Genomic DNA, 12,688 nt, shown 5'->3' on the forward strand with positions numbered 1-12,688 from the left:
AACAGGTTTAATGATACTAGTTTTCAGACGTTCTGGGAAGATTCCATTTATTAGCGCTTGGTTCACAAGGCACATTAATGGAAGAATAATCTCATTCTTGCACTGTTTCAATAATTTTGAAGAAATTTTATCCCACACAGTTGAAGGAGAATTTCCTAGGCTGTCAATGGCTGATTATAATTCCTGGGTCGTCACAGGGAATACGTAAAATGATTTACCTAATCCAGGTAGTTTGTTAATCTTATGAAGAAAATTTGCTGCATTAGTTCAATTAATAACATTACCAAAGAATTTATTGAAAGTAGTGTGCACTTCTTGAGGGTACGTAATTGTAGAATAATTCATTTTAAAGATATACTTTTAGGAACATTGTTGCAAACTTCATCTTCCTTTCTTATTTCATTTACAATTTTCCGTACAGATTTGGTCACGTTACTGGATTTTTTTTAGCTTTCTGGTAACATTTTCAGCCTTTAACTTTTTTTTCAATAAATATTTATTTTATTTTCTAGAGCAAAGTAAAGGATACATAATTAATTACAGTGCTGCGTAAATTAGACATACTGTTACAGATAAACATCAAATACAAAATCAACAAAAAAACACCAAACAAATCTTGAGAGATATCACGACCATTAAGATATCTTGTTTTTGTTAAAAAAAAATATATATATTGAAACGGTAACACCCTACGAGCATTCACGTTTCATTCTTTTATTAAGAGAAGCTCGCTAACACCCGGCCGTAAGCATTTAAAACTTGCGCCGAGCGCACAGGCATAATGGGAACTGCGAGCATGTTCGCGACGTTCCAGAACACCGGCCAAGGACAAGCGACGTCACGCAGAAGGTTCCTTCGTGTTCCATTGCTGCATGAACGAAATATAGGCGAGTCGCCAGCCTGGGGTAAGGCAGAATGTAAGCAGAGAGCCTGCAGTAAAGCAGAAAGAGAGTGTGCGGTATGCGACGGCAGTGTGCTGAAGGCAGAGAGTGGAGTGAGTCGGCAGTAAGCCGTGAGTCAGCGAGTGTGTGCAAGTAAGCACGTCGCGACATAATTCGTCTCTCGGTCCGGCTGTATATTTGAATTCGTTTAAAAATTGTGTTCTTGCATTAATTGTGCCAGCTTTGAATTCGTTTAAAGACTGTGTTCTCACATAAACTGTGCCAGCTTTGAATTCGTTTAAAAACTGTGTTTTTGCATTAATTGTGTCAGCCTTGAATTCGCTTAAAGACTGTGTTCTCGCCAGCTTGAATTCATTTAAAAACTATGTTCTCACATAAACTGTGCCAGCTTTGAATTCGTTTAAAAACTGTGTTTTTGCATTAATTGTGCCAGCTTTGAATTCGTTTAAAGACTGTGTTCTCGCCAGCTTAAATTCATTTAAAGACTGTGTTCTCACATAAACTGTGCCAGCTTTGAATTCGTTTAAAAATTGTGTTCTTGCATTAATTGTGCCAGCTTTGAATTCGTTTAAAGACTGTGTTCTCGCCAGCTTGAATTCATTTAAAGACTGTGTTCTCACATAAACTGTGCCAGCTTTGAATTCGTTTAAAAACTGTGTTTTTGCATTAATTGTGTCAGCCTTGAATTCGTTTAAAGACTGTGTTCTCGCCAGCTTGAATTCATTTAAAGACTGTGTTCTCACATAAACTGTGCCAGCTTTGAATTCGTTTAAAACTGTGTTCTTGCATTAATTGTGTCTATCCGTTGAACTGTGTTGCATTATGATCTTAAGTGCCAGTGATAATCTGAAAATCACGACGTACTGGAACTTGGACTGTCATTTATTTCAACAAATGCATTATGCTGGTGGAGTACAGTGCAGAGACTGTACTCGATTTTCTTTATGAAGTGCTTGTTCACCGCACCTCGGAAGGTCCTAGATTGTTTCATTTGCGTATTATTCCAAATACGAACTGTGACTCTAACTTTATCCTTGCTGCTGTGGGAACTATTTCGGCGTGCTTCGCCATAGGGAAGTGTCACACCAGTACCCTATGACGTCAAATGTGGCAGCTCCACATTTCCCCGTTCCTGCCTCTGGTTCGAGTCCTCAACACTAATACAAACACCAACGACGGAAGACAACGCCGACGCCGACCGCAAGACGACGCAGCCGCCGCGGGACAACGTCCTCTTCACGCCATCAGGGACAAATCTACAATTCAACTATAAAAGGTGACATAATTATTTGCCTATTTATTGAATAAACTGAAGGATCCACTTAATCATGAATTTTTCTTTCACTACCCTTCTCTCTTACTCTCTTAGCATCGGCCGTACACGCCTTGTCGTTCCTCATGTTCTCCGATATACTGAAGTACGGGCGTTCCTGTTACAGAGAGAAGGTAGTGAATAGTGGCACCCGTGACGTTGGGGCCAGATTAAAGAGAGTAAAGTGATAAAAATTAACTTTGAAATCAGTGATATCTTAACTTACCAATTCAAATAAAAGTGCATAGTACGTACGTTAATTCCAGTTCAGTGAATATGTTAAAATTTTACGAAGTTCAATTCAATGACTTTGACGAAATTTTTAAACTTTTGGCACAGAACTCTGATCAAGTTTATGGCACAAGTGATTATTTTTCTCTTTCTCTTGCTATGTAAAACATTTCAGGCATAATATTCATGCACAGGCTTATATAAATTTTGATATTTATGTTGGTGAAATTTTGAACTTTACCATTGGACAATAATGGTGATATTTAATTTTATGCACAAGTGTTTGATATTTTGTGTTGGTGAAATTTTGAACTTTACCATTGGACAATAATGGTGATTTTTCGTATGAGGTGAATGATTGTATTTTCTGCATTTTGTGAAAATAACGACATTAATATGGAAAATATACTAGCTGCCATTGAGGCTTTAAAAATCAGTCTAAATGACAGGATTACGGAAAGTAACACTAATCTCGGGCGTAGGATTGCAGAATCTAACAATACTTTAGGAGCTCAACTTAAAGAATCTAACGCGACCCTGGAAGCCACTAAGGCTAGTATAGGTCAACTTAGGGAGGCTAATGAAGCAACTAATCGTAGTATCACTCAACTAAGGGAAGCTAATGATGCCAACATTGTAAAATTGACAGAATCTGTTGATCAAAAATTTGCAGAAGTTAATAATAATTTGGAACGTAGGCTCAATAGTGCAGGTGCCGAAATTGAAAAAAGATTTAAAGAATCTAACAAAAGAATGGATTCTAAGTTTACGGAAATAAATGAAAGATTAACACGTGACTTAGAAACCATTAAGCAAGACATAAAATCACAAGTGGCGGAGGACTTAAAACTTGCTTTCCCGTCTTCTTCTCAGGAAGTCCTTAAAGAAGTAGAAAGCTTAAAGGAAGAATTTCAAGAGTCCCATGCTCAATTATCTCTTGCGCAAACTAAAATCGCGTCTATTCAAGACAAACTTCATGAATCTGTTAAAAATAATTTCATGAAGTTGGGAAACGAAATTACTCTGCTGAAAAGTCAGCAAGAGGAGGCCGATAAACGTGTCAAGACTCAGTTAGATAATGCTCACACGCAGATTACTCGTATCTGTCGCGATGTAGCAGAAGTCAAGACCGACATAGAGAAGGAGGTCAAGGAAATTGAGAATTCCGTACAGGGGAAAATTAAAACCCTAAAACTTGAACTCCAAGGAGATATAGAAGCTCTCAACAGCAAAGTATCGCAAATCGAACAGGATGTTTCATCATCTAGCCTTCACAACACTAGTGGAGAATCCATGAATGTTTCCACAGTTTTTAAAATAACTGAGGAAAAACCAGCCAAATTTTCGGGGAAGGAGGAGTATACTGCTAAGGAGTTTCTCCTCAACCTCGAAGAATTCTTTCAAGAAAATCACGTTAAGACCGACCGTCGTTTACGAATAGCATCTCGATTGTTAGAAGGCAAGGCGTTAATGTGGTTTACCGCTTTTAAATTCAGTATTAACACTTACGAAGAATTTAAGGAAGCCTTACTTAGACGATTTTGGAGCGCTGAGGCTCAGCACCTGATAAAACTTCAATTATACTCTAGAAAGTATAACACGTCCGTCAATTCCTCGCGATATTCAGATTATCTCATATCTCAGCTTAAAAAGATGCAGTTTTTCGACCCTCCTTTACCGGAGCAAGAACTTATTCAGGTCATAACGCTGCAATTTCCACCAAATGTTCAGGAAATATTGGTGGCAGCAAACGTCCAGGACTTGGAGCAGCTCGATGATGTCCTGAGGAAACTCGATACTGCGCACACTCAGAGCGCAGCAAAAGCAGGTCGAACCAAAGAAACTACAACCAACTTTACGGAAATGAAAACTCCGGTTCAAGTAAATCCAGAACCGCGAGAAGAAAGAGAAACTCGCCGAGATATTCCGTTTCGGTATAGAAGATCTAGGAATCGCCCCTACGAAGGGAGGGCTAAGTTTCAACCTGGACCTTCATGGAGGCAGGCAGCTAATCAACCCAATGATAATAGGAACTCCCAGCGGGAAGAATTAGAGAAACGTTGGAGAGAGACTACGGAATATGTAAGGAATAAGAACAGGGAAGAGGGTTTACCTGGAGCAGCTTCTTTGGAATACCAGGCAGAGATACAGAGAAGAAATGAGAGAACGGAAATGGATCCAAGAGCTACGGGTACAAAAAAAAAACTTTGTCGAAGCAATAAAGAGACTGCCTGAAAACCCGGAGGGAGGAGAAGTAGTATGTAGCGCACTCATTAACCATTGGTATTTAGAGGATGCAGATTTACTATATGAGGATTCAACACCACGACAGCCTCAGATACAACGCGGCTTACCGATCATTATCATTAAGTTAGGCAATATGATTGTCCACTCTCTAGTAGACTCGGGATCGCAAGCCTCACTAATTTCGCAGAAATTAATAGATGTGGCGCAGGAGGCGACCTACATCTCCATCTTGCCGGTTGCTCAAGTTAAGGTTAAAGGCATAGTTCCTGACAAAGCTATTAAATGCAAATTCCAAGCGTTTCTTGAGTTAGAAATTGGTGGTGTTAAGTTCCAACATCTATTTTTGATCTTGACGCAAATGAAATTTGACTTAATTCTTGGATCAGACTTTCTCATTCAACATGGGGGAATCATTGATTATCCCGCTAATGTGATTAAATTTTTCCACGTCGAATGTGTAGGGCTACAGTTGGTTACTTATAATGACGTGAAGAATCCGGAATGTGAGACCCCGGTGGGCATAGTAGAAGGCAAGATGAGCGAGGCTCCACCTGTCGAAGAAAGCGTCCACGAAGAGGGGCGACCCGAGGAAGTGGGACCCGTAGAGGACCAGATGGCGTCCATTATCGATGATGAGTTTAACGAGGACCACTACAACTTCACGCTTTACGCCAATGTAGCTGAAAGCCCAGATTACGATGATGATAAAGTAATAAAGGCAATCCAAGAGCTTTTTAAGAAGTTTCCAGATGTATTTTCTGAGAAACCTGGAGTCATTAGGGGTTTCAAGCACCACTTAGATGTTACTGACACATCACCTTATAAGAAATCGGCCAATCTCAAGTAATACTTTACTAGGAGATGAGCGAAAAGAAAATCGCCCAGCAATTTTCTTTTTCCCGAGCAGGGGGGGAGATGAAACGGTAACACCCTACGAGCATTCACGTTTCATTCTTTTATTAAGAGAAGCTCGCTAACACCCGGCCGTAAGCATTTAAAACTTGCGCCGAGCGCACAGGCATAATGGGAACTGCGAGCAAGTTCGCGACGTTCCAGAACACCGGCCAAGGACAAGCGACGTCACGCAGAAGGTTCCTTCGTGTTCCATTGCTGCATGAACGAAATATAAGCGAGTCGCCAGCCTGGGGTAAGGCAGAATGTAAGCAGAGAGCCTGCAGTAAAGCAGAAAGAGAGTGTGCGGTATGCGACGGCAGTGTGCTGAAGGCAGAGAGTGGAGTGAGTCGGCAGTAAGCCGTGAGTCAGCGAGTGTGTGCAAGTAAGCACGTCGCGACATAATTCGTCTCTCGGTCCGGCTGTATATTTGAATTCGTTTAAAAATTGTGTTCTTGCATTAATTGTGCCAGCTTTGAATTCGTTTAAAGACTGTGTTCTCACATAAACTGTGCCAGCTTTGAATTCGTTTAAAAACTGTGTTTTTGCATTAATTGTGTCAGCCTTGAATTCGCTTAAAGACTGTGTTCTCGCCAGCTTGAATTCATTTAAAAACTATGTTCTCACATAAACTGTGCCAGCTTTGAATTCGTTTAAAAACTGTGTTTTTGCATTAATTGTGCCAGCTTTGAATTCGTTTAAAGACTGTGTTCTCGCCAGCTTAAATTCATTTAAAGACTGTGTTCTCACATAAACTGTGCCAGCTTTGAATTCGTTTAAAAATTGTGTTCTTGCATTAATTGTGCCAGCTTTGAATTCGTTTAAAGACTGTGTTCTCGCCAGCTTGAATTCATTTAAAGACTGTGTTCTCACATAAACTGTGCCAGCTTTGAATTCGTTTAAAAACTGTGTTTTTGCATTAATTGTGTCAGCCTTGAATTCGTTTAAAGACTGTGTTCTCGCCAGCTTGAATTCATTTAAAGACTGTGTTCTCACATAAACTGTGCCAGCTTTGAATTCGTTTAAAACTGTGTTCTTGCATTAATTGTGTCTATCCGTTGAACTGTGTTGCATTATGATCTTAAGTGCCAGTGATAATCTGAAAATCACGACGTACTGGAACTTGGACTGTCATTTATTTCAACAAATGCATTATGCTGGTGGAGTACAGTGCAGAGACTGTACTCGATTTTCTTTATGAAGTGCTTGTTCACCGCACCTCGGAAGGTCCTAGATTGTTTCATTTGCGTATTATTCCAAATACGAACTGTGACTCTAACTTTATCCTTGCTGCTGTGGGAACTATTTCGGCGTGCTTCGCCATAGGGAAGTGTCACACCAGTACCCTATGACGTCAAATGTGGCAGCTCCACATTTCCCCGTTCCTGCCTCTGGTTCGAGTCCTCAACACTAATACAAACACCAACGACGGAAGACAACGCCGACGCCGACCGCAAGACGACGCAGCCGCCGCGGGACAACGTCCTCTTCACGCCATCAGGGACAAATCTACAATTCAACTATAAAAGGTGACATAATTATTTGCCTATTTATTGAATAAACTGAAGGATCCACTTAATCATGAATTTTTCTTTCACTACCCTTCTCTCTTACTCTCTTAGCATGGGCCGTACACGCCTTGTCGTTCCTCATGTTCTCCGATATACTGAAGTACGGGCGTTCCTGTTACAATATAATTAACACACGTGATCCATCACTTTACTGAGGAACGGGAAGGCGATCCACTTTCGTCGGTGACCGATACACTATACAATTACATCGTTAATTTAGATTATTAAATGAAGAAACAAATAAATGCAAACAGAAACAAAGTATTATTTACACAAACTGTATCATCACAAGTTAAGAACAGAAAGTTCATTGAATTTCTCCTGACCTCCAGAAGCACTGTACACTTTCAGTTTTTGTCTCGCTGTCTTGAGAAACTGCCTAAAACCTTGTACAGAGCATTTCTCGTTGATCTGCGCATAATGAAGAAAGCCCATTGCTAGCCATACTAGGGCAAACTTGTTGTTCCTGTTGGGTATGTCCAAAGCTAACAAGATACGATATATATCGTTAGGGTTATTGGAAGATGTTAACTGCTGCACCAGAGCCAGTGTCCATCGCCAAACGTCCATCATACCATCACATCGAGTTAGTCTGTGGAGTTGTGTATCAATAGTTGGAATCTCACATTTGTGGCACAAGGGTGACTGGACCAAGTTGTGGCGAAATTTTTTCTCCTCGGTTGGTATGGCATCTTGGATGGCTATGTATGCTGAACTTTTCCAGTCTGTTGGGATCTCCTGTGTTGTGAACTGCTTCCAGATATTTTTCCAATTTCTGTTGGGGAATTTTTCCATGATCTGTGGGGTAACAAGTTGACGGTTTAAAAGACGACGGTAGATGATTTGCGTGGGTGGAATGCACTGTTGATTCACATGAGGATAGAAAGATTCAATAGTATGCAGTACTCGTTTAAAGCTTCCAGTTCGAGGTGATGTCCAAAAATGCATATCATTAATATCCCCGAGTCCGTTCTTTGCCAGTAGAATTGACCTCAGAAGCAGAGCCTGGCATTTAGCGGAGACGGCGATGAGACCTAGGCCCCCTTGATCAACTGGCCTTCTGAGCTGATTTCTTGATATGCGATATATGTATCCTCTCCATAGATAGTAACTAATTCCAAGTTCTACTCTTTGTGCATGTTTCTCTGAAATGGGGAAGACCTGAGCCGCGTACCATATCTTGGACAGAGCGAATGAGTTAATGTGCCATACTTTCTGTATTAGATTAAGATTTCTGCTGAGATCCTTCGTCATTGTGTTCCGGACAGTGTTGATGACTGCAGTCCAATTCTTTTCGACTGTCTCCTGAAATTTGCCTGTAAATTTCAAACCGAGAATTGTTATTTCTTCTTTGACAGGGATTCCAGCAATTGTGATGTGGTTTGGGCAGGCACCGAGAGGTAACAAGACAGATTTCTGATAATTCACTTTCGCGTTGGCGGCTCTTTCGTACACAGATATTATTCCAATCAGCTGATCCGCTTGGGCTCGGTTCCGTAATAAAAGTGTTACGTCGTCAGCATACGCTCGGACGGTAAACATCTTGTGCGGATTTGGTACAAAACTTAGCAAGAGTCTCTCTCTACAGTGAGACGAATTTGTACTCATTGTAATGGTATTGTGAATTGGTTGACTTGAAAGGATCATATGCTGCTTTCATCTTCTCCTGAATGTAGTTCAGATCTGAATATTCCAACCTACCTACTGTACCAATGTTCTTTTTTTTTCTCATCTTTCTTTTTCACATTACAGGCTTTGTTATAGTGGATTCACTAAACCTCATGAAATGCATCCCGCATATTATTAAACGAAGGGTCAGGGGAAAAAGCAGGGGAGTCAATATTTGTACAACTTGAGAAAAAGCAACTTTTGTGCTTGACTTCCCTAGTTCTTTCCCCTAACAGCGAAACTTTGAGTGCTAATTTCTCCTAACTCGCCTGCTTTTTTTTCTTCATTTCCGGCCTCTCAATAGATGCGCATGATCACTCTGAAGCGGACTGCAACAATATCTCAATTTCGATGAAAAAGTGACTTACCTGGTCCCCCCCCCCTCCCACGACCCTGGTTTCCACTTTTCTGTCTGAAGACTTTCTTTTAAGTAATTAATGCTGGATACCCTTATATACTGATATGTGTGTTTATTTATGTTCTTATGCTGGACTGACATTTTTTATGATATACCGGTATCTATTGACTTTCCACTGTGATTAGAAATATGGCAGGATATAACCTTAGCATGGTAAGAATTTGAATCTATGTTTGTTATAATATGATCAATTGCTGTTTTTGAGGTTGGTGTAATTCTTGTTGGACACTGCAAAACATGTCTAGCGATGTGTATACTGAGTATGTCACATAGTTTTTGATAAGAGACAGTTTCAGTTAAACAATCCCTTTTTATATCACCTAGAAGTACAGTTTTCTTATCTCGGTCCAGTGCATAAACCCTAAGTCATCCAAATTTGCAAGGAAATTGTATACATTACCCAACGACAGTAAATTTCTCAGGTCTAATTTCTACATTTGCAACAACAAATTATATTTCCATTTATACACTAGTTTGTTTTACATTTATTGCGTTCTTAGAAACAAATGGCCTGTCATCTCTACAGTATATCGTAACACCTCCAGTCTTATGTGTATCTCTACAGTAACCATGAACTAACATATAATTTTGAAACCTGTAAAATATAAATTATCTGTCCTAAGACCATGTTCGGTTTGCAACTAATACATCAGGCATTTTTATTAATAGGAACTCCTGTACCACTTCTGTTTTATTGCTGAGATATCGCACATTTTGATGAACTAGTCTTAATGTACCATTTGATGTTTGTTCTGAAATATCACTTGATGAACTAAGTTGTTATTGGTACCTCTTAAACCATGTAACCCATGATTAACATGTGAATTGTTATTTGTTGAACTATTGAAGCCCCTGACTGCATTTACATTATTATTAGTCACTAGAAATCTACTGTTAGAATTGTGTCTACATCTCTATACCTGGCAGCTAAACCAACGTAAGTCACATTTTATGAAACTTAGAGCCATATAAACATAATTCCACTGTCATTTTATTTTTAAGGCAATAAAATAATAATTAACCATTTTAAGTGTAAATTATACAGGGTCTTGTTTCTTAGCCGGTTCCGCAGCACCACTCAGATCACAGCACGGCTGGCGCAATGACATTCTGTCGCTAGCCGGTATAATGCGCGCTTCCCCCCCCTCCCGCCCCCCACTACTCAGGGCACTTCACACTTATAGAAATCCCTACCTGACATTACATTTGATGTTCAAAATATTGTTACTCAGCTGTCAAACACGCCTGACACCTCGTAAATAAGTTTGCAGACACTCGGCGAATCTCAGCCCGTGTGATGTTCGAAATAACTTGTGTAATGTTATCCTGTAGTTCTTCTCTTGTGTGAAGGTTGTTAACACACGTACACTTTTCCCTTCAGCATCCCCCACAGGTAATAATCACAGGGATTTAAATCAAGAGATCTAGGGGGATAATTAACCACACGATCTTCGAAAACTTCCCATATTACCTCCATAGACCGATTAGCAGTGTGTGCCGTCGCATTATCTTGCATAAAGTAACCATTACTCCTTTCTTCTTCCGTCAGCTGTTGAAATAATAGTCTGATAATGAGGTCTATATATCGATCAGCATTTATTGTTTCGCAGAAAATATAGGCCCTATAATTCTGCGAGCACTTATTGCGCAGCAAACTCCTACTTTTACATCATGAAGTGGACGGACATGCAGCTGGTGGGGATTTTCTGCACACCAGTAGCGATTGTTTTGACTATTTACATAGCCACTTAAGTGTAGCCATGCTTCATCACTATAAAACAAAAGTTCTGGGTCAACATACCCATCGTGAACTGACTGAAGCAACCATTTAAAATACCGAACCCTAGCGAAACTGCCAGGTCCTCTGAAATATTGGGCAGGGGTGGGTTTGTACGGTTTCGCTTTTAACAGTTTTGTTGCTTTGTGGGCAGAAGATAATGACACATTCGCTTGTACGGCGAGACGCGACAGGGATTTTGTTGGAGTTCTTTCCAAGAGAGCTCCTATTTCGTCAAGCTTTTCCTCTGTTAAAACGGTTCGTCTCCAGTGTGATTTCTTGTTAAGAATTGGACCCGGTGGTGCGGAACTTCTTTACTAATTTACGTACCGTACTCCTATGGGGAGGGAGGGTGCCAGGAAATTTACGAATGAATCGGAAGCGGCATACTGTATAAGAAGAATGCTTCGCATAGCACAACACAATGAATACCCGCTGTTCTACTGTATACATCACTCGTTAAACACACGATTAGTATTCCTACAGAAAGTACGCTATTTTAAAGCGAACACATTGAACACGCTACCAATACAGCAGATGTTGAACTGAACTATTGCTGTGAAGCAATGGTTATCGGTACTGTACTGCATTAGATCATCTTAGCCGGTCATGAAGCAATATACGTATCTCTCGGCAAATGAGTCATCCGGCCGCGCTATCGCCTTCCGTGCATGTTCCCCTGACACACGGAAGAAGCCATAAAAAAGACCCTGTATTACTGAATGTGTTCAGTGATCGAAATTACATAAAATATATCAGGAAGAATTATGAACATTTTAATAATAATAATAATAATAATAATAATAATAATAATAATAATAATAATAATAATGTTTAGGTCACGTGGCTGGCAGTTTGCATTCTTGAGACAGTGGGTTCGAACCCCACTGTCGGCAGATCTGTACACTCTGTACCTGAGAGCAAATCCAACGTAAGTCACATTTTACTCATTTTAGAGGAGAGAGGAAAACGTCAGTTGTAGAGCATTTTTGCTGCATTGTGACTTAGGCAATAAATGTTCATCATTGTTTTTGATATTTAGTGTAATTTTGATCACTGAACACTTTCACTAATATAATTTACACTTAAAATGGTAAGGCATAATTATTATTTTATTGTCATAAAAATAAAATGCCAGTGAACTCTAAGTTTCATCAAATGACTTAAATGTATCTTACGTTGGTTTAGCTGTTAGGTACAGATCTTATCACCCATTTACCTAGCAATGTGGGCTGAGGTAACTTCTTTCTTCTACCTGTGACTTATTAAATTTCTTAATTAAACTTTCAGTTTACCTGTTTGTTCATACGAAGCCCATGCCTAGTAAACTCGAATCTGCATAGTTAATAGCAACGCTTTCCCTCGTGACTGTTTTTGCTGCATTTACAGTTTTCACATAGCCTAGTGGTTATTAGCTCTCTCAGTTACATCATTAAACTCTGGCAAATCATATCTGTAAAGTATAGAGTAAATGAAATGGCGTATGGCTTTCAGTTCCGGGAGATCCCAGGCCAGGTGCAGATCTTTTTGATTTGACTCCCGTAGGCGACCTGCACGTTGTGATGAGGATGAAATGATGATGAAGACAACACATACACCCAGCCCCCGTGCCGGGGAAATTAACCAATGATGGTTAAAATTCCCGACCCTGCCGGGAATCGAACCCGGGAC

The sequence above is a fragment of the Anabrus simplex genome, chromosome 2 (genome assembly GCF_040414725.1).
Source record: "Anabrus simplex isolate iqAnaSimp1 chromosome 2, ASM4041472v1, whole genome shotgun sequence".
Classification (NCBI taxonomy): Eukaryota; Metazoa; Arthropoda; class Insecta; order Orthoptera; family Tettigoniidae; genus Anabrus; species Anabrus simplex.